The sequence below is a fragment of the Amblyomma americanum genome, chromosome 3, assembly GCF_052857255.1.
Source record: "Amblyomma americanum isolate KBUSLIRL-KWMA chromosome 3, ASM5285725v1, whole genome shotgun sequence".
Lineage (NCBI taxonomy): Eukaryota > Metazoa > Arthropoda > Arachnida > Ixodida > Ixodidae > Amblyomma > Amblyomma americanum.
In genome coordinates, this window is record NC_135499.1 from 96,505,905 (window position 1) to 96,529,565 (window position 23,661).

The window sequence follows — 23,661 nt, forward strand, 5'->3', positions numbered from 1 at the left end:
CTGCTGCAGCAACAGCAAGCTCCTTTTAATGCAGCAACATTCCTAGTAAGAGAGAAAAGTTTAATGTCTGGAAAGGTGAAGAGGTCACATGGAAAAAACGTATTCACATATGCTACTCAACCGTAGAAAACGGGACGAATACAGAGGTGGAGAGTGAAGGTGGAGGGTTGTGCCATATTACAAACAGCTTCATGTGCAAGACATTTGCTTTATTCGCTTCATACTAGTTGATATCTTAATGTGCACATACAGACGCATTATCTAGTGCACGTGGCACATTAAGCATGAAAATGTGTCAGGGTGAGGCGAAGGAATCAAAGCAGAATAAAAAGAACTGTGAAGTTGCAAGCACCACAATTAAGAAGGAAGAAGAGAAACACGACAATAAAAAAGCACAAGCATGACAGCCGCAATATAACACACAAAGAATGCAAGAAATGCAAGGCTAACGTGGCCTTTAGCACAATATTTCAGAGAGGCATCATCACACACAAGCAGTGATATTCTGGCAAAAGGTTCATAAATGCTGCATGATAACACTGGATGTGTATTGGTTTTGGCAAGCCCTGTGCACTCCACTGTGAACAGGGCGGCAGTCAGTGAAGAACAGCGTTTTCTGCCGATAGAAAACCGGTTTGTGAAGAGACTGGAGGGTGACGTAATAGGTGACAATGCTAGGTCGCTGTCAGCGTGACGTCAGAGTCACTCAGCTCTGCTACATCTTTGTTTTCCTAAACAAATAGTTTAACGTCTCTCCGGCAGTGGGTAACGGCATGGCTGTAGACGTTGTCGTGTACTTCGCCGTAGCTATGAGGGGTCGAGTGCGACGTCTGGGTCGCCAGACGCTGGAGGATCGTCTGGCCGAGGGGTTACGTCGCGTATGTGCTTCCGGGTCCTCCTGATCTCCCGGCCGTCTTCCGTTTTCAGGATTGCGGAACGCGGTGTCTCCGCTGGCCTCAGGAAGATAACAGGTGCCCAGGTCCGATGAAGCGTGTCGTACGCAGTTACCTGCTGTCCCTGCGATAGGGGAGGCAAGTGTCTGGAGCCACGGTTGCAGTAGCTTCTCTGGCATTGGCGAGTTTCCTGGAGTCTGCTGTGCACGGTTCTGCTGGGCACCATCTCTGGAACCATGTGTTGTGCCGGTACCGGGAGCAGAGTTATCGTCTGCCTTCCCATAAGCCTCTGCACAGGAGACTTCACCACAGTATCCCTGGCGGCTTGCGCCACTCGAATAAAGGCATTTGGAAGTCTGGCATCCCACACGAGCACTTATTCAGCACCATCTTAGCCTCTTGGACTGCCCTCTCAGCCATTCCGTTAGAGCGCGGATGATAAGAGCTCGAGGTGACGTGTGCAACACCTAGCGTGGCTAGAAATGCTTGGAATTCTGCGCTGTTGAACGGTGGGTCGTTATCACTGCAAAGCTTTAAGGGCAGTCCATGAACAGCGAAAATTTCCGCACACCATGATTTGAGCAGTTTCGCCGTCACATGTTGGAATTCGCGTATTTCAAAGAAGAATGCATAGAAGTCAACGACTATGGCATACTGCCTGCCACCGTAAAAGAACAAGTCCATTCCCACGGCTTCCCACGGCAAGATAAGTACTTCGTGGCTCAAAAGTGGCATCTGCGCAATGCGTGGTTGATGCGTTTGGCAGATTTTGGAAGCTTTGGAGTACTGGTCGATATCTGCATAGATGCTTGACCAAAACATGACACTTCTCGCCCGCTCTTTCATTTTATCCGCTCCCGAATGTGCGGCGTGAAGAGGACACAAAATTTCTGCTCTCTTCAAATGTGGTATGATTACCTTGTTACTGCGAAATAAGAGGCCGTCCTGGGTGTGTATCTCCTCCCGGTATGACCAGTATGGGCGGACGGCTTCGGGGACATCACGCTTGTCGTCCAGCCAGCTTGTTTCCGCATATACACGTAGCTGGAGCAGAGAAGGATCGCCATCGGTTGCAGTAAGGAGGTCTCCGAGACGTTCATTTGAAGCAGAAACGAAATCTAGCACATTCACTTGAATTTGCTCTTTCTCTTCCGCCATGCACTCTTTGCTGGGAAACTGCGACAAACCTTCTGCGAGAAATAGTTATTTGCCCGGTTTGTAGATAACATTGATAGGATAGCGCTGCAGGGTTACTCTCGTGCGTTGCAATCGAAGAGGACACTGACGCCACTGCTTCTTGAATATCGGCATCAAATGGCGGTGATTGGTCTCAACGGTTACTCCTGGCTGGCCGTTAATATAATCGTGGAATTTCGTGCAACCGTGCACAATATCAAGCGTCTCTTTTTCAATTTGCGCACAGCACTGTTGTGCGCCTGTGAGCGACCGAGGCGAAAAAGCGACAGGGCGGCCTTCTTGAATAAGAAGCGCGTCAACTCGCAGTTCGCTGGCATCGACTGAGAGGATGGTAGATTTACTCCGGTTGAAGTACGATAGCACAGGTGCTTCTACCAAAGACTGCCGCTACCTCTTAAAACTTCTTTCCTCCTCTTCGGACCACGCAGTGTTTTGCGGAATGTTCGGAACGGGGCAGTCACATCAGACATGCTAGGAATGAACCGCTGCACAAAAATAATCAAGGCAAGAAATACTTGTAGCTCCTTACTGTTCTTGGGCGCTGGCATTAGTAGTACATCTTGAACTCGTTGTGGGTCTACTCGCAGGCCTTCTGCAGTGAAGATGTAGCCCAGGTAACGCACTTGGGGCTGCGAAAACGCGCATTTCTTCAGGCTCAGCCTAAGATTGTTCTCTTGACAGCGAGTCAACAGGACTGTTAAGTGGTAGTTGTTTTCCTCTTTAGTTCTTTCCCAGAGCAATATTACCACCACGCAAGGTAATCCTTCTAACAAGCGGTTTATTGCTGCTTTATTGAGGCGATTCCGAACGGCATGCGAAGAAACCGGTGGAAGCCGTACGGCATGCCCATCGTGCAGAGTTTTGAACTTGCCTCGCCCAATTTAATCTGTCGAAATCCTGATTCGGCATCTAAAGTAGAGAAAAACACAACCCCGGAAAGTCGCAGAAATACGTCCTCCATTGTCGGCATAGGGTATTTTTCTTGCAAAAGCGATTTGTTTAGCTCTCTTGGATCGAGGCAAATGCATACTTTGACCTTTTTTCACTACTGTGATCATGGAACTAGAGCAGTCAGTAGGCTCGTTTACTTTTGTTAAGACGCGCTGCTCTTCCATGCGCTGTAGTTCTGCTTTCACCTTGTCTTAACAGGCCACCAGAACTCTTGTAGCTGGCACGATGACACCCCGGCACCAGGCTTCAGCTTCATGTTGTACTCGAAGTCATTTAGCTGCAGAACCAGAAGCCTTTGAAGACTTCTGCAAATGGCTCTGCTGGTGGGTAGAGTTGGTCGTGCTGAATGCTCTGCAAGCGTCTGGTAAACCTGAAACGTTGGGCTGCTGTACCACTCAGTGTTACCGGAACGTCTTGCTCCACAATGAAAAATGTTTCGTCGTGAGCTTTGTCGTTCGCAGAAAGCAACAACCGTACTTTCCCGCGGGAAGTGGTTTTGTGTCCAAGAAATGCCGTAAGCGTGACCAGGCAGGTCTGTTCTGTCTTATCTGCCAGTTCTTTAATGTCCTTTCTTGAAATAACGCAGCAGTTTGCTCCCGTGTATTATTTGCACTTGATTGGTGTCCCTTCAATGTCCGCAATCGCACTCCAGTTGTCTGCCGTCAGTGTGTGCACTGTCAAAGCTTCTAAGAAGTAACCCCGTCTTCTACATGCAGCTCCTGCAATTATGTTCTTCTCTGAATTGCACCTCGTGAATGCGGCTACGACTTGCATACTTCTGCGAAGTGGTTCCGCCTGCCGCATTTCTTGCAAGATTTACCGTTCGCGAGGCATATTCCGCTACAGTGCGTCTGATAACCGCATCTATTGCAGTCGTCATTTTTAGCACCTACGACATGAACTCTCATTTCATGGGTGGTTCCTGCCGCTTCGCTTATCTCGCGGAACTATTCTTTCCCTTGTTCTAGGGTGCGGCAGATTTCGACAGTCTTCTGATAGGACGGGTTCCCAAAGACCAACTTTTGCTGCAATTTTTTGTCTCGAATGCCCAAAATAATGCGGCTGCACAACATACGGTCTTCTAGCTCACCAAATTTGCAGTTCTTTGCTAGTATTCGTAGCTCTGTCAGCCATTCAATGAATCTTTCGCCTTCCTTTTGGTTTCTCGAGCCATAGCGGAATTTGTGAAATGTTTGGTTGGTTTTGGGCTTACAGAAATCCTCAAACTGTTTTAGCAGGACCGCGACGTCCTTTTTGTCTTCTCCTGCTTCAAACTTGAACGTGCTGTACGATTTTCTAGCTTCTTCACAACCCGTCACTAGCAGTGTGGCTGCCTGCACCTCTTTGCTCTGCTTGTTCAGCTGGGTAGCAGTAGAAAACAACGTGAGCTCACTCTTCCACGCTTGCCATCCTAGCCAAGCGTTGCCTGATGTGTTCAAGGGCTTCGGTGGCGGATGAAGAGACGCTGGAAGGGACGCTGGCGTAGACATGCCGACTATGGACCGCTGCCATCATGTGAGCAGGGCGCCAGTCAGTGAAGAACAGCATTTATTGCCGATATGAAACGGGTTAATTGAGAGACAGGAGGGTGAAGTAATAGGGGATGATGCTAGGTCGCTGTCAGCGTGACGTCAGAGTGAACCAGCACTGCTACAATAAGGAACCTACAACAGGCTTCAGCAATGTTTGTTGCCTGGTGTGCAAGTGTATAACCTTCACTGTGTACACTCCTTATCACACACATATTAGGGCTGTTTTTTTTTTCAAGTGGTATATCACAATGTGGTTAGGCAACTTTTACATAATACACTGATGCAATGAAGACCATCTGATGGCACTAATGTGCACTGCAGGAGAGTAATGCTTCATGAATTGCGTTCACTTTCGAAGTAGTTTACTTTACTGTGCATTAAAATAAACAACCTAAACTCTCTATGCACGCTAAAAACACGATGTCCACAGTTCAATGAAGGCCACCGTGCCATGTGTAGGCGTTGCAATGTCGGCAAAAGTCTGAAAGAATGCTGAGGACAAATCTAAGTTGTTCTGTAACAATACATTACCACATTACAATAAGAAAGCCCCTGCCTGTAATGAAAACCAAGCTCCTGTGCAGCTCATATATTATTTGATCAAAGAAGCACTTGAAGTGCAAAAGATTATCGTCGTGAACTGCATTGGCAAGAATGCTAGTACAGTCCTTGACTACGTGAAAAAAAAATGGAACACTTAAGATGCACAGCGCGGTGTGTACATGGAGGGTAAACATCGGCAGCGGCGGTGACATGGAGCGGATGTGCTAAAGACTGTTCTGTCATCTCTTGCAGTTCCCATCGCTTCACCTTTGCCAAAAGCCGGAAAGGATCTTCGGCAGCTCTGTTTCTAACGGGACACCGAGCGCTGCAGCCTATCTTCGAGGTGCACGGGACGAGTAGCGATACAAGCAGGCCACGACCACTGGCGCCACTACGCTGCTGTTTTCTTCAACTTATCGCGCTTTGGCCGCCACGCCCACTTTACTCACATCGGCAGCGGCGGTGACATGGAGCGGATGTGCTAAAGACTGTTCTGTCGTCTATTGCAGGTTAGTCTTTTCTTTTACTTCACCTGTTGATTTTTATTCTGCTCCCGCCGCTGCCGAGCGTGCAACACTCAGCGTTCTTTGTGGTTATATGTTGTTTTTGAACTCCTCTTGTATTTCACCATGTCTGGCTCTGACAACGACTCTGCAGAATGCTCAAAAGTGCTCTCAGCTCAAGGTCGTTTTATGCAGTGCTCGGTATGTGCTGGTTCGTATCATCTAGGCAAGTGTTCTGGGGTGACAGATGCGGCGGCTAAAAACAAAGCGGAAACATTCTTTCAGACATGGTCGTGCACTAACTGCTATTCATCTCGACTTAGGGGAGCGGGTAGCGGGAAAGATAAGCAACCTATGGACACTCGCCAGATTTTGACGGCAATCCATGCTAAACTAGAAAAACTAGAAAATCTCCCTGAAAAGGTTGTTGGCATCGAGAGAGCTGTCACACTAATGTCAGACAAATACGATGAAGTACTGCAGGCAGTAGCTCGGCATGATGCAGAGCTGAAGGAACTCCGGAAGCGAGTTGAAGCTGTGGAGGCCCGTGATTATAATGTCGAGGTTCAGCAGCTCAAATTGGAAGTAAATGATTTAGAATGGCGTAGCAGACGCCACAACTTGGTTGTTCATGGCGTACCGTTCTCTGATAATGAAGACTTGCTCTCGAAAATCAATGAAGTTGGTAGCACAGTAGACCTTCCAAATCTGAATCTGCATGAAGTTGAGGCCTTGCACAGACTGCCATCGAGGCCAGATGAGGTTCCTGGGATAATCATTCGTTTTTCTCAGCTACAACAGAAAGACAACTGGATTCAGAAATGCAAGAAACTGAGAGACTTGCAATCCAAGGTATCTGTCACTGAGAACCTTACTCAGCGAAATAGGTCGCTTCTCCTTGTTGCCAGGAAATGGGCTAACGAGAATGGCTTTGAATACGATTGGCACACCAACGGTAAAGTTCTAGTCCGAAGAACTAATGGAGAATCCGCACATATTGTTCGTGTGGAGGATGACCTGGCAAAGCTCGTCTCGTGAGAGCACTTGCTTGTAGTGTGTTTCTTTTAAATACAAAAACTGCTAACCATCATGAACAGCTACTTCAAACCAAGTAACCTGAATGCGACTGTTGGAAAAGAATCAGCATTGTCACTTTTGCATATTAATTTGCAATCGGCAAGAGGTAAAGAAAAAATTTTACATGAGTTTCTAAACGAATTTCAATTCAATTACACTGCAGTTATGATCACAGAGACGTGGCTTAACGATCATGGAGGTTTTTCTTTTAGCGGTTATCATACCTTTCACCTGAATCGAGTTGGTAGACGGGGCGGGGGCGTTTTCTTGCTAGTGTTAGATAGCATGCATTGTGAGAAGGAAGATGAAATAACTGCGTCAACAGCTCATTACGAAATCCTTTCTGTGCGCACTGGCAGAATTCTATTTGTTGTTGTTTATCGTCCTCCAGACGGCAATATCGATGACTTTTTTGAATATATGAAGAATGTCCTTGAATTTGCACATGCTTGTGGTTACACTATTTTTTTAGGCGCGGATTTCAACATTAATATAGACGAAAATTCTCCCCCGACGAACTCGTATGCTGCTTCTTCTGGAATCTTATTTCCTTCAAAATGTCATTAAACTGCCCACACGCGTAACTCCCTCGTCAGCACCAATGCTCTACCTGTTAATTGTCAGCAAGTCGACTGCACTTATATCGGCAGGAGTCATTTACAGTTCCCTCAGTGACCATCTTCCAGTTTACGCAATTTGAACTTATGATGTCACACATACTAACCCTAGCATGAAAATACAAAAGAAAATGCAGCATATTAATTGTGACACGTTAGATACTTTCAGAAGTGCTGTTATCAAGTTTGACTGGGGGTCTGTACTGAAATATAAAAATGCTGATGAAGCATTCCATTTTTTCTTAGAACAGTTCATTTTAATTTATAGAGAATGTTTTCCATACAAGACGGTTAAAGCAGCTAAAAAGGCTCGCAAGCCCTTGGTCACGGCCCATATTCTTAAAATGATTTCAAAGAAAAACAAACTGTATCAGAAATTCCTTAAAAGTCGCGACTCAGAAGACTTCTTAGTCTTCAAACGACATCGGAATAAACTAAATGCTGTCCCAAAAAAAAGCGAAAAATGACTATCGCATCAACCTATTTTATGGCATCAAAGATCAAAAGATCGTTTGGAAAAGACTAAACACACTGTTGTGTAAGGAGCAATCTAATGTGCCTAGCAGTTTAATTATTGATAACGAAACATTTACCGGTAAAGACCTAGCTGACAAATTCAATGACTACTTCGTTTCTCTTGTAGATTCTGGACATGATCCTAGTGCTATTGATTACATAGACAATTATAAGTCCAATACTCTCTTCCTTACTTCGTGTGACGACACGGAGGTACTGTCAGCCTTCAGGCGTATGAAGGTTAGTAAATGTGAAGACCCATTTGAAATTAAAATGCAACCAGTTATGCATGTTATAGATGTTATTTGTCCAATTCTAGCTCACATTTATAACTTAGCTCTAGATACAGGCGTATTCCCTTTTGAAATGAAAAAGGCAAAAGTGATTGCCTTACACAAAGGCGGTTCTAAAGGTGCTCTCAATAATTACAGGCCTATATCTATTTTGTCAATATTTTCCAAGGACTTAGAGCGAATAATTTTTGTACGCCTGTCTGATTTCCTTCAAAAATATGTCATTACAATGAAACAGTTCGGATTTAAGCAGCACTCACCTACAGTACTGGCACTGCTCCGACAAAAAGAATTCATTCTCACGAACATCGAGAACAAAATGATCACTTTAGGAATATTTGTAGACTTCTCAAAATCCTTTGACAGAATAAATCATACTACCCTTCTCTTAAAACTTTCTGCATACGGTATTAGGGATAAGATGCTTAATTTAATTTCCAATTACCTCAGTAATCGCGAACAGTTTGTCACTGTCGATAATTTTTACTCTGCTTACAGGCCTCTTAAGCATGGAGTTCCCCAGGGAAGCTTACTGGGTCCGCTGCTATTCAATATATATATTAACGATCTAATAAATATAGAGAATGAAGCTGAATATGTATTGTATGCAGATGACACCACTTTCTTTTTAACTGGCTCAGACGTAAATGGCTTAGTGGCAAAAGGAAATGAAGTCTTGGATAAACTGCATCTGTCGTCTATCAAAAATTCTATCTCAGTTAACTCAAGTAAAACAAAAGCTGTAATTTTCAGAGCCAAAAACACGAATTATAACATAGAAAATCCTCTGAGATTGGGGGTGATTGACATAGAAATAGCTAAGGTAGGCAAATCCCTGGGTGTTTACTTTAATGAATACATGCTGTGGGATGCTCATATTGAGCATCTACAGACCAAGTTGTCTCGTACAGTTGGAATTCTTAGAAAAATGCAATATATGCTACCTGTTAGAACCAAGCTTCTTCTGTATATAGCACTGTTCGAATCCAATATAAGATATTGTAACTTAATCTGGGACAGCACTACTGCCACCAATAAAAACAAGCTGTTAACGGTACAAAAAACCGCGCTGAAAGCAATAGCAAATGTGCCTTCTTATTCGTCTTCTGGGCCTTTATACTCAAAATATATTATAATTAAAGTTTCCTCGTTTTATGATTTTCGCCTCCTCCAACTGTACTCCTTGTCCGAACGTCGAATGCCGTTCTTAGAAGAAACTATCAATTTACGCGAAAATACGCACTCCCATCTAACTCGCCATCATGAAGATTGGTATGTTCCACGTCCTCGCACTAATTACGGATTTCAGACACTAAACTACGCCTTACCTACTTTGCTTAATCAATTTCGCCTACCCAGCTCTTCCGTTAGTTTACCTTCGAGCCAACAGATGAAAACTTTATTTTTATAATTTTTGCTAGCCTCGCCTTTGCGATGCCTTGATTGCTCTTTGTGTTGGAATGTGTTTCCTTTGAAATGCCTTTTCTTTTTGTATATGATGTAAGATATATTATGTTGATTGCTTTTCCGGTTGTGGATAAACAGTACGTTCTTATTTTTTCGATTTCTTTTTTGTTATGTTCAAATTGTGAACTAAGTGCTTTGTATGTTTGTATGTATGCTTTATATGCTTTCATTATCCCTGCCGCCGATGTAGTTTAGGGGAAGGGAACGTTGTCAAGCCGCAATATTGCGGCTTTTTTTTCCCTACTCATCAGCCGTGTGATTTTCTTTACATGTCTGGAATAAAGTTGACTTGACTTGTTTTGGAGCATTATTAAGGCAGTTTGAAACATGGTAAGCAAGTTTGACTCTTAGTTTCCAAGAGGCAAGAACAGAAAGTATTCATCTACGAATATAATGGTAGAACAGGCTGCAAAATGACGATATTAGAGTCATTTAAATTGCTTGTGCATTAAATTTATGCTTCCTGAAAAATTACCTTGTTGTACAGCTTTTCTGGCTTTTCCCTTCAAGTTCAAGCAGAAGTATGAAACCAAACCAAGTAAGGTGGAAATAGGCTGCTATTTTTGTTTTGGACTGCCACAAAAAAAAATTATTTTCTTAGCGATTAGTACCAGGCAATACATTTACTGGTGTTTGGCATGTGATGGCACCGCAATTAGTGTTAACATTTTATTGGGCGATATGTGCAACCAGAAAAGAAAGGTATCGAAAGCTTGCACATACCACTGTCAAGGAGAGCTTTATAACACGGCATCGTTAAGGCTGCCATTCAGCAAAATCCCAGCTTTAGCCAGCCGGCATTGTGTCAAAAAACCGCGCCACGGGGGTATATCTGCAATAAAAGTCACTGAAAACAGGATTTGTACTTTAAATCAAATGTCTGCATATGTCTCAAACTACTTCACCTCATAAAGCAATAGATTTCAGCTACAAGATTTATGATTAAATTTTAGTCTGGCTACAAAGACCCTTGGGTCACCAGCCAGGCACACACTACCAACCACACCGTGCTGGCACATTGACTGTACTGAGGTGCAAAAGAGGGGGGGGGGGGGTGAAGCGTGTGTGCTGTTGGCTTCATTTGAAGCTTAATAATGTAATTGCGGCAGTGAACTAGATAAGTGCTAATCAGTGAGAAACCAGTTACAATAATATTATGTAGGTGAAGTGCAGTGTGCAAGAGTTCAAGGACAAGAGTGTGAAACCTGTGTTGAGATAATACTGATATATGTGCGAACATGAATGAACAACAGTGAGTGTGTGTTGAAGAGAAACCACTGCAGGGAGCCATTAACAAAGTCATTAAATGCCCTTAAATTCTGAGCTTACGTGTCCTCCTACTACATCGGGAAGCGAGACAAGTTCCTATGCCTTTTAGGTGTAGCAACTTGTCTAAGCAAGGTGTGTTTTATAAGTACAGCGAAAAGTTACTGGAAGCCTGTATTGCAAAAATAATTCATTTTCATCACGGTCCTTCATAAATCCTAGAATTCATTATGCAACCATACTGCGAATTATTACCTAGTGCAACATTACATATTGAACAATATGCCTCGTGTACAAAGATATTTTCTGACAGAACCTCCTTTCCAAAACGTTCAACAGTGGTATATCCGCACATTATTGTTGCCTGACATGCAAAGAGGAGTACCCAGTAGTCACCTTTGCCAAAAAGAAGGTGGAAGCACGTAAACTGACGGTCCAGTCACACTGACGGTGTAGAGGGTAAACAGGTTGTCGGGGATTTTTCTTAAGGCCGCCGAAAAATATCCCCAATATAAATGAAGTAAAATGCAAATGGCTGAGTCAGTGAAAATGAGATTTTACACAGTTTCACTGGTAGTTTGATAGCCCAGCACATAAATTTTTCCTGGACCCCACATCACGGAAAGAGAAAAAATCCCGGACCTGGCAACACCACAAGAGTAACCCAGAAAAATCAATAACAAAGTTCAGTACTATTAGTATTACAGTCAATTTCCAGCTGGATTACTAAACTTGATCATACCCTTCCATCTGCAAAATGCCATTTGGGGCATTATTATTGAAATTACGTCCACCTGTATAATTTATACTTCCAGTTACATTCAACTGAATTAATGTAGAATTTGTAGGTTTTCGTCACGGGTACAAATTTCAGTTCGAAGATGGGAATGGGCAGCCTGACAAAACTCTGCCCAAGCCTTGCATTGTCACCTCGAAGATAATGAGCATGAATCAATCGCCTCACTTTTCCGTCAAGAAAAACAACATTTCTGTATAACCACATGAAGCATTTGAAAGAGACAGTCGAAAGCAAGCACACAGAGGCAACTAAATGCCATGAAGTAAAGCACGTTGCAATCTTACCACACAAACAGTGCCACGCAGGGTGTGTTGCACCCTGAAGAGATGCTGTAAATGACTGCAGACGCAGGGACCGTGCTGTAGGTTGAGCATGTTATGGACTGCTAGCTCTCCAAAAACACCAAAGCAAACAGAAAAGCACTGGTGAAAGCATGTCCAGTCAACACTGTGATACTAGAAGGAAAACATTTTGGTGTCTTCCTGTCTCTAACTGAAGCACCAAATAAAATGTGTGTTGTTCACAAACAGAGCATGTACGGAGGCACTACAAGGAACGGCATTTCTTCAAAATCACCAAAGCCTCTGTTGAATTGCACACTCAGGAAGTTAGCGGACGGTAGGCAGAAAGTACTTGGGACACTTCTTGACTCACGAAAAAACTGCAGCACCTAAGAAAAATTCAGGAGGTCACTTTGTCGACCTAAAGTGGGGTGAAGCGAAAGCCTTTAGCGTAGTGCCGCGGCTTGTGTCGCTGATGTGTGGCGAAGGAATTGATTAACGACTACACAACTGTTCGCTTCACAACACTTTCGCATTAGCACGCGCACGCTTGATTTCTGGAGACACATGAGAGCGCTTAGGCTGCATCCTTCGAGATCAGCATTCAGGAAGCATCTGGAAAGATTGCCTGGGAAGCGCTCCTTTCGAACGATCGTGTCGCCACTCAGTGACGTCACACGCATGCGGCAGGCTTAAGCGCAGGTATTAAGAACTAGTATTGCTAATTAACTAATTAATATTTAACAGTGAGGACACTTTCCTGGTTACGTGGAGGAATGTGACAGCATGTGTTTTGAGGAATAATAATAATAATAATTGGTTTTTGGGGAAAGGAAATGGCGCAGTATCTGTCTCATATATCGTAGGACACCTGAACCGCGCCGTAAGGGAAAGGATAAGGAAGGGAGTGAAAGAAGAAAGGAAGAATGAGGTGCCGTAGTAGAGGGCTCCGGAATAATTTCGACCACCTGGGGATCTTTAACGTGCACTGACATCGCACAGCACACGGGCGCCTTAGCGTTTTTCCTCCATAAAAACGCAGCCGCCGCGATCGGGTTCGAACCCGGGAACTCCGGATCAGTAGTCGAGCGCCCTAACCACTGAGCCACCGCGGCGGGATGTGTTTTGAGGAAAGAAAAGGTTTTTGAGGGAAGGACCCAGAGATCATATCTCGAAATCTTGGTGGACACCTCAAATACGTTGGATCGATAGCTATACTGTGACAGTTTTCTGAGAATATCCCTGCTTGCAGGTCATGGGCCTAAATAGGCTTTCGCCTTGAAAGTAATCTCTGTTGTCATGCATACCACTAATGAATTGAAAGCCAAAAATATGGTCGTGTTTATAGAAGAGAACCAAAATGAAGAAGGGTTGACGAGCTTCTTAGCAGTATGTTGTTAAACTTGAAAAAAAGAAAAGGTGCACTGACTGCCTGTGACAAAGCTAGATGTGAAAACCATTGCAGTGAGTGCGATTCCCGCACGCAGCTGATCGTACACTTCCTGTCTGTCAGGCAGAACCTGAATGGTCTGTTTCCTCCTCCTTGTTGTAGATGTTGATGCTCCTGCTATTATCACCACTCGCCGGTGGTTTCACGATCCTGCAGCTGAGTGTACATGAATGCGTTCGGTTGCACAATGCAAGCTGTGTTGATCTTCGAATAGAACTCTTGACCATGCCGTGCAGCCCTTGACATCTTTGCAAAAAGCTCATGTAATCATTCAGGAGCCTGGCATGGCCACCGAGCTAGGTAACCAGTCCAGCTTAGACGTGAGCGAAGGTGGATTTGGCATCAGGGCTTTTGAGCACGAGATCTCATGGTGAGAGTGCTCCATCACATCTGCATTTGACGCACATCATCACCAGCAAGTTATGTTGTACACTGAAATCTTCGAACAAGCTAGACATTGCGTTCCCAAATATGTGAAACTGTTGAAGCTGCAAGTCCAACTGCAGTCTAGTTTCACGTATGACTAAAATATGCTCTGTGCAAAACCAATTATTAGTACCAAAATAACTGTTTCCATAATAGCTGCATGAACTTGACTGCAGATTTTCCAAACTGATGGCCACAAACGATTTCATATTAGAGTCTATTTATATTCAGTAAAAGAAATCACTACAAAATATGTTGCAAGGAAGGGTACAAGTTCAATTTTTTATGACTGCCTTCAGTTTTAGTATATGCATGATTTTGCATTTTGCACCTATCAAAATGAGGCTACATTGTGGTCAGTAAGAGAAATCCAAAATTACTAAGCAGCACTGCGTGTAACCCACACCTATTTATGCTGTCATATGAAAACTGTAAGTCATGATTTATTTGCATTATTTTGATAAGCAGTTCTATTTACACTGTCCTTCCTTGCTCAATAAACTATGTATAAATGCAATCAGACATCACTAGCTGTATGCAATCTTACTCCTTGTAAACACGTTAAACCTTCACGCCTGCCACAATACACTAAGCACGTGCTCACCAGTTTGACGATTTCCATGCGAGCAGTAAAGCATAATGTAAATATTCGACACAAATGGATCAAGGATGGATCCCACGCAGACTTCCTGTGTGCTGGTGCCTTCAGCGGCAGGAGGAGCACACCTGTATAGAAAATGTAAAACACTCATATATTTTTGTTTTCCGCGTGGCTTTACAGAAATAATTACATTAAAGAAATTTCGCCCTCATGCGGTCATTTACACGTGACTGCTATATATCTGGTGCTGTAACACTGCTATGAAAATTTCAGCTTGAGTAGCGAAATCACCTTTATCTACATCATTACTAATGCTTTGGCCGGGTTACAGTATTCTTTTAAGCTTTCACGCATTTTTTTCACGCTTAAGAAAACGAGTGTGTGCTGCACATACTCATTTGCCTGCTTTGGAATCATTTTCAGCCGGCATGCAAAAGGAATGAGAATGATGCTGCACAAGCTTTCACCGTTATAGTTTTCGTTTAAATTACCTCAATCATGCTGGAGGCGTCTCGTTGTACCTTTCCCACAGACGCTTACGTTGTCTTGCTGTCTTGCTGACGCCGCCGTGATCATATTGTCACGTAGTAGTGACGGCAGTAGAAGCAGCGATGAAGACGGACAGAAGGGGTCTTCTAAAAGAAAACTGTTTATTGGGCTTACTTGCGCCCAAAATGGACTGAATAACTCGGTGGCGGCGAAGCGAAAAGTGTGCATGGCGGTCGTCGAACAGAATGCCCGCCGCTGTCGGTCGTGCTCAATTTAAAGATGATAGCGAACTTTCGAGATAAAGCGTGCAAAGTTACTAGAACATTCCGGAACAACGTGGAATCAACTCTGCCTGGCTGTGATCAGCCGAGATAATTCTAGTCGCGTCTTGCGTCGCAAACAAAGCGAAAAGTTGTGTGGCAGCAGATTTGAAGAATGAACAAACACTGCAAATTTTCGTGGCATTATTCCCCTCTCAAGAAAGCATCGACCCGGTGAATTAGACCAAATAATGCGGCATTCTCGCTCTGGTGAAAACAAGCCTTTCTTCTACCCCAGTTGATATCAATTGCCATAGCGAAATACTCTGCATCAAATTTAATTTTCTCTCTTGCACCAACATTCTAATTGCATGCTATCGAGCCCCCGACACGGATCCTTCCTTCATAAGCGACCTTCACTCTGTTCTTGAAGATTTGATGTCTAGATTCTCTCATGCCAACTTCATACTCTGTGGCGACTTCAATTTTCCAGACATCGATTGGGATAACTTGACTGCGTCATCTCGTCCATCAAAATATTTCTTGGATCTGGTCCTTACGTTTAACCTTACCCAAACAGTGTGTGCACCAATTCGAGGCTCAAACATACTAGACCTCGTCCTTGTATCCAATCCAGAATTAGTTCAATCGCTTTCGTGTACTAGTGGTCTAAGTGATCACTGTATCATAACTTTCAACCTGTCCATTGAAATTCCTATACGCCAACCGTCTGTTAAATACATCCGTGATTATTCTAAGGCTGATTTCCCAAGCATTAACTCCCACCTTGAAGAATTTCTTCAGACTTTTCAAATTTTCATACATAGCAGATCCGTGAATAACAACTGGTGTCTATTTAAAGAGAAAATGTTATCGCTTATAGAAGATTACGTCCCGCTCATCTGCATTCGTGGGGATGCCAATAAACCATGGTACTCAAATGCGCTGAGGAAGTTGTCGCGAAAGAAAAAACGCCGATTCCGTAACGCAAAGAAATCAGGATGCGCTAGGAAGTGGGACAAATACCTTGCAAGTCTGCACGAATACACGCAGTTATTACGATCTTCAAAACGAAAATTCTACTGTCACGATCTCATTGAGATAATGCGGGTAAACCCCAATAAGTTTTGGAACTTGCTCACGCCCAATAAAAACAGTTCGCACAATATTTCCCTGAAGGCACGAGACGTCTCCGATGTCCCAATTTCCGAGCGCTCCGACGTCATGAATTCCTATTTCACGTCCGTATTCACCCAGGAGCCAACAGCAAGCATTGTTTCCGTGCCAAGTCTAAACTATGCACCTATGCCACCTGTTACCATCACAGCAGAGGGAATTTTAAAACTCATAGATAATCTAAAGATATCCACTTCCCCTGGACCAGACAACCTCCCTGCTAAGATTTTTAAAGCAACTAAATATTTCACGAGCCAAATCTTACAACTCATTTTTGCCCAGTCTCTTAACACTAGTCAGATTCCAGACGACTGGAAATTAAGCAAAGTTGTCCCAGTTTTCAAAGCTGCAGATCGCTCCGACCCCTCAAATTATCGACCAATTTCCCTGACATGTATCTCTTGTAAACTTTTCGAACATATAATATACTCGCACATCGCATCTCACCCTGACCACAACCGTTTCTTCTTTCCCAATCAGCATGGTTTCAGGGCAGGTTTTTCGTGCGAAACTCAGCTGTTCGAACTTACAACTGATCTTCACCTAAATCTAGACTCCACCTTCCAAACCGATATAATTTATTTAGATTTCGCCAAGGCATTCGATCGCGTCCCTCACCAGCGTCTCTTTTCCAAACTCACAGCTTTGTCACTTGACCCGCTTGTCTTATCCTGGATCCACTGTTTCTTAACCAACCGCTTGCAATTCACCGTCATCGCCAGTCATGCATCTCAAACTACTAGAGTAATCTCCGGGGTTCCCCAAGGATCGGTTCTTGCTCCATTACTCTTTTTAATCTTCATCAACGATTTGCCATCTGGTATTTTATCATCTGTCCGTCTCTTTGTGGATGACTGCGTCATTTATCGCCGCATCAACACTAGCAGTGATCAGGAATTATTACAGGATGACCTAAGCCGAATTCAGAAGTGGTGTTCCGACTGGCTAATGCAGCTCAACGTTTCTAAATGTAAGTTCATGCACATCTCACGTACACGTTCGATTCTTCATTTTTCGTACTCCCTGAACTCCATAGCGCCGTCTCAAACTAATTCTTACCGGTACCTCGGCATCGAGATAACAACCAACCTAACCTGGGCTACTCACATCACGAAACTATGTGCTAGTGCCTCCAGATCACTCGGATTCATCAGGCGATCACTTTCCATGTCCACAGCAGCCACCAGACAACTAGCATATGAAACGTACATTCGAACTAAACAAGAATACGCCTCAACAATATGGAATCCCCACCAAGCCTACTTGATAGATTCACTCGAGGCCATCCAGAATCGGGCAGCACGCTTCATCACCTCACAGTATAAATCTCAGCTCAGCATCACAGCGTTGAAATCATCCCTCGGCATCAAGTCATTAGCCTTTCGCAGGAAAACTTCAATTCTTTGTTTTTTTCACAAACTTTACTTTAGCTTTCCAGCACTTCGAGAAAACCTTCTACGAGCTCCGGTACGATCATCTCGTCGTTTATTTAACTCCTTAAGCATACAGCGTTTGCACGGCTCCACCAATTATTTCAATAAATCTTTCCTTCCCAGTGCTATAGAAAGCTGGAATAACCTCCCCGAACACATTATCATTGAGACTAATCCTTCCAGATTCAGACAGCTCCTAATCGACCATCTCAACGACAAATAATTTTTTCCTGCACCCTATGCCAGCTTCCAAGCCCTGCTAACTGACCATCCTGTGCTACTTCCAAAGTTGCAATTTGTTTTTGTTTATATTTCTGCTACACTCTGTCATGACGTGAATATTTGAATTTGTTACTTCTGTCTTTTTTCGTCTTGTTCTACTTTTTTTCTATTCTATATTTTCTATATTTTTCTGTATTGTTATATTCCTTGTATATTTATATTCATTCTATTTATATTCATGTATGACGGCTGAACACCCCTGTACCACCCCCCCCCCCTTATGTAATGTCCCTGACGGGACCCTTAAGGGTTAATAAATGGTGATGACTAGTAAGGAAAAAAACGGATCTTGCGAAAATAGAGTATGGAAATGCAGCGTCGTTTAGCGCGCATAATGCGGTTTCAGGCGGACTACATGGACAACTTCTGGTCGTACGCGGCGTCGCTGGGATGCAGTCATTGCGTCAGAGAGGACTTCATAATCCAGCTCACCTAGCCGACGAAGAATATTGTACGGGCCGAAATTGCGGCGCAAAAGCCTTTCACTCAATCAACGGCGGCGAATGGGCGTCCAAACCCAGACTTGGTCTCCTGGCTTGTATTCGGCGTTGCGTCATCGTAGGTTGTAGCGTCTGGCATCGGACCGCTGCTGATCTTTGATCCGTAATCGGTCAAGCCTTCGAGCTTCTTTTGCGCGTTAAAGGTAGGTGGCAACGTCGACGTTCTCTTCTGTAACGTTGGGCAGCATGGCGTCTAGCGTGGTCGTGGCATCCCTGCCATGGACGAGCCTAAAAAGCGTCATCTGAGTGGTCTCCTGCACTGCGGTGTTGTAGGCGAAGACGACGTAAGGCAGGATGACATCCCAGGTTTTGTGTTAGGCATCGACATACATGGCGAGGATATCGGCGATGGTTTTGTTCAGGCGCTCGGTCAGTCCGTTGGTCTGCGGATGGTATGCAGTTGTCCTTCGGTGTCTGGTTTGGGTGTAACGCAGGATGGCTTGCATTAGTTCCGCCGTGAATGCTGTTCCTCTGTCCGTGATGAGCACATCGGGGGCGCCGTGTCGAAGAAGAATGCACTCCACGCACAATTTGCGACTTCTGCTCTGTTCCGTTCGGTAGGGCTTTAGCCTTGGCGTAGCATGTCACGTAGTCGGTCGCTATGATGATCCACTTATTTCCAGACGTTGACGTCGGAAAAAGGCCAAGCAAGTCCATGCCGATCTGCTTGCTGAAAGGGTCTTGAGGGAGGTTCAATGGGGTTCACAGAACCTTCTCGCCGTGTGGCAGGGGTCTTTCGTCGCTGACAATCTCGGCAGGTTTTCACATAATGTGAGACATCGGCATACAGTTGGGGCCAGTAATACTTGTCTTGAATGCGTCGGAGGGTGCGAGTAAACCCGAGATATCCAGCTGTCGGCTCGTCGTGTGAAGTGTGTAGAAATTCTTCGGGGAGACAAGCAGGTACAACAAGGAGATAGGCTGTTTTGTTCGCTGCAAAGTTCTTCCCAAGGACGTAATTCTGCACAAAGAAGGAAGACAGTTCTCGCTTGAATGAAGCGGGGGGTGAAAAAACCTTGCCTTCCAGGTACTCGATGAGGCGTTCCAGGTCGGGGTCCGAGCGTTGCTGCTGTGCAAAAGAGCTGGGGCTGATGGGTTCCAGGAAGGCGTCCTCATCGTCGTCCGGCGGCGGTGTATCTACTGGGGCTCGTGAGAGGCAATCGGCGTCAGAGTGCTTGCGTCCGGGCTTGTAAACGACGGTGACGTCAAACTCCTAGAGAGGCAGACTCCATCGAGCGAGTCGGCCAGAGGGGTCCTTCAAATTGGCGAGCCTGCACAGCGCGTGGTGATCGCTGACCACCTTGAACGGTCGTCCGTACAGGTAGGGGCGGAATTTTGACGTAGCCCAGATGATGACAAGGCACTCCTTCTCAGTTGTCAAATAGATAGCCACGGCCTTGAAAAGGGAACGGCTACAGTATGCGATGACCTTCTCCAGCCCGTCGCTTTTTTGAACGAGAACGGCACCTAGGCCCACGCTACTTGCGTCGGTATTAACTTCGGTATCAGCGTTCTCATCGAAATGCGCGAGGATCGGTTGGGACTGTAAACGGCGCTGAAGTTCCCTGAAGGCTTCTGCTTGCGGCGCTTTCCATTTAAACGGCACGTCCGCTTTCGTCAGTTGGGTCAAGAGCCCGGCTATGCGTGCAAAGTTTTTCACAAATCGTCGGTAATATGCGCATAGTCCGAGAAATCTGCTCACTGCTTTCTTATCAGCCGGCGGTGGAAACTGTTCAATAGCAGCTCTTTTCTTCGGGTCCGGGCGTACTACCTCCTTGCTAACGATGTGGCCTAGGAACAGAAGCTCTTCGTAGGCAAAGTGGCACTTCTCTGCTTTCAAGGTTAGGCCAGACGACTTGATGGTGTCTAGTACTGTTCGAAGACTTTGAGGCGCTCTTCAATGTTCGAGGCGAAGACAACGACGTGATCTAATTATACCAGAAAAATTTGCCACTTCAGGCCTGCCAGCACTGTATCCATTACTCGCTGAAACGTCGCTGGTGCGGAACAGAGACCAAATGGCATCAATTTGAACTCAAGCAGCCAATCCGGAGTGATGAATGCTGTCTTCTCGCGATCTTTTTTGTCGACCTCAATTTGCCAGTAACCGCTCTTGAGGTCAATAGACGAGAAATATTTGGCGTGGCAGAGGCGGTCCAGTGTGTCGTCGATGCGGGGAGGGGGTAGACGTCCTTCTTTATTATGTTGTTCAAGCGGCGGTATCAAAGGAGATTCGAAGTGCGTCCTCTTTCTTTCTCACTAGAAGAACCGGTGCCGCCCATGGGCTGTTTGAAGGCTGGATGACGTCGTCGCAAAGAATTTTTTCGACTTGGTCCGGGATGGCTTGCCGTTCTCGCGGTAACACACGGTAGGGGCTTTGACGGAGAGGTCGGACGTTTTGGTCCGCTATAATGCGATGCTAGGCAATTGCCCTTTGTCGGAGCTTCAGCGATGTCGAAAAACACTCACTGTAGCTTCGAAGCAAATTGCGGATCTAGCCTTGTCTGTTCCGGGGCCGGGCTGGGCTAATGCCGAATGTGGGCGAGTTCTCTTGGTCAAGCGCATCTTCTGCGGAGGGGTCGGAGAGGGCAAAGGAGTCTCGTACGTCAGATATTTCGTCGAAGAAAGCAATCGTCGTTCCTCGGTTAATGTGCCGGTATTCTTCGCTGCAGTTAGTCAGCAGTACTTCGGCCTGGCCATTGCGGAATTGTGCGATGCCTCTTGCGATGCTGATTCCTCGGTCTAGAAGCAACTGCATGTTCCTCTCGATGATGGCTTCAGCGTTAATGGCTTTCCTGGCGCCTACGGTCGCGATAAAGCTTTATCGGGGTGGGATGCTCACTTCTTCCTCTAGGATACTCAGGGCAAAGTGATTTTCCCGAGGTTTCATCGAAGCGATGGATTCGTCCGTCGAAAGCGTGATCAGCTTGGATTGCAGGTTGATGATCGCCTGACGGTCATTAAGGAAATCCATACCCAAGATCACTTCGCGGGCGCATTGCGGTAGATCAACAAAGGTCGCAGGATAGGTATGTCCTTTGACAGACACTTGCGCTGTGCATCGCCCTGATGGCGTAATGAGATGGCCCCTCGCGGTGCGAATTTGTGGGCCGTCCCAAGCCGTTGTGACTTTTCTCAAATGCGCAGCGAATGTTCCATTCATCACCGAGTAATCGGCTCCTGAGTCGAGTAGAGCGGGAACTTTCCGGCCGGCGATAGTCACGTCTAAGTCGGGGGTCCTGGCTCATGCATTGCAAGTCGCTCTTGGCGCCGGGTGATGGCTTCATCGCGTCTGCGAGCCGCAGGTGGGCGTCTGGTCGAAGATTTTCTGGGTGGCGGCGTCGCTTTGAAGGCAGCTTGCATCGTGGTCGCGGTTGTCATTTTGTGCGGCGTCGGTGCAGAGAGTGTAGGTTCTTCATGCAGCGTCGTGGGTGCAGCGTCTTCATGGGGCGTGGTCGGTGGAGGATGTTCGGCATTTCGCTCGTGAGCAACCTCACCTCCAGAGGTTGCTGCTTTTAGTTTCCCCTGCGGGGGCTGGGAGACCTTCCTCGCACCGCGGCAGCGTAGCTGCGGCGTCGCGACACAAAGCGCGAGGTTGACGGCTATGGTGAGCGCGAAAAGCGGTTCGGCGTGTACTCTTCTCGACGCTGGTACTCGTCGATTTCCTGCGGTCGTTGGCCGAAGCTTGGTCGTGGGGCGTTAACAGCATATCCTCGAAGACCGATACGTCGGTACGGGCAGTGACGAAGAAAATGGCTGGCCTCCCCGCAATGGAAGCACAACGGCCGGTTGTGGGAAGTCCTCCAGGCGTCGCATTTCCTGGGGCTTGAGCATCGAACGTAGGCTGGGTGGGTGGGGGCAGGAAGGTGGCGTTCGGGAACAAGTTGTTCATGTCGGACAGGATGCAGGGGTTATCGTTGGGCTGAGGAGTCATTACCGCAGCGGCGTAGGTCATGGCCTGGGGTTCTGTGGCCGTCGGGGCGCCAAGTGCCTGTTGCACTTCTTCCCTTGCCACATCCATCAGAGTCGCTGCTTTTGGCTGTGGGGAGGATGGCAGTAATCGGCGTAGCTCCTATCGGACGATTTCGCGGATAACTTCCGGCAAGCTGTCGCTGGTAGTGGCCATCGTGTCCGAACGAATTGCACAATCAGAGGAAGGGCGATTTCACTTCCGAGCTCGGACGTCGAGGCTCTTTTCAATCGTGAAGGCTTCTTGTATAAATTCCTCGACTGTTTTTGGCGGCTGGCGGACGAGGCTACCAAAGAGTTGTTCTTTTTGCGCCGCGCAATAAAAACTGAACTTTCTCTTCCTGGGTTATCTCGGGGTCGGCGCGGCGAAATAAGCGCTTCATCTCCTCGACGTAACCGTGGACGGGCTCATTCGGAAGCTGGATCCTAGACTCGAGGAGTCGTTCGACTCTTTCTTTCCTCACGACACTGGTGAACATTTTCAATAGTTCTCTCTTAAATAGCTTCCATATCGTAAGAGACGACTCGTAGTTTTTGTACCGCGTGCGTGCGGAGCCATCCAATGACAAAAATACGCGTCCTGTTTTTTCCGCATCATCCCACTTGTTGAATGACGCCATGCGCTCAAACTGGTCCAACCATTTTTCAGGGTCTTGCCTAGTGATCCATTGAAAGTTGACGGCACCCGCAGCTGCTGCAGTATGATTGGTGTCGACATCTTCGGCGAGGTTGCTCTGCTCGTAGCAGCGTCTTTTCGCTGTCTGGTGCGGTCCGGCAGGGTCCCGAACTCAGGCTCCTCTCCCTGGAGACGTCGGCTGGATCGCTGAGCTGCTGGCTCGTCCTCGGTTGCGAAGCGCTGAGGGCTGGCTTCACGACTTGAACGGTGGCGTCCGGAACATGGAAGGCTACCGAGCACCTCCCCCAGATGACACGTAGTGGTGACGGCAGTCGAAGCAGCGACGAAGACGGACAAAAGGTCTTCTAAAGAACTGTTTATTGGCTTGACTTGCACCCAAAATGGACTGAATCAATCGGCGCCGGCGAAGCGACAAACGTGCTCGGCGGTCGTTGAACAGAATGCCCGCCGCTGTCGGCCGTGCTGAATTTAAAGCTGATAGCAAACTTTCGAGATAAAGCGTA

At 46.1% G+C, this 23,661-nt stretch overlaps 1 pseudogene; it reads right to left on the reverse strand.

The window, feature by feature from the left end:
* Positions 1-807: 807 nt before the first annotated feature.
* Positions 808-23,661, reverse strand: part of LOC144123902 (uncharacterized) — a 43,957-nt pseudogene continuing 21,103 nt past the window's right edge.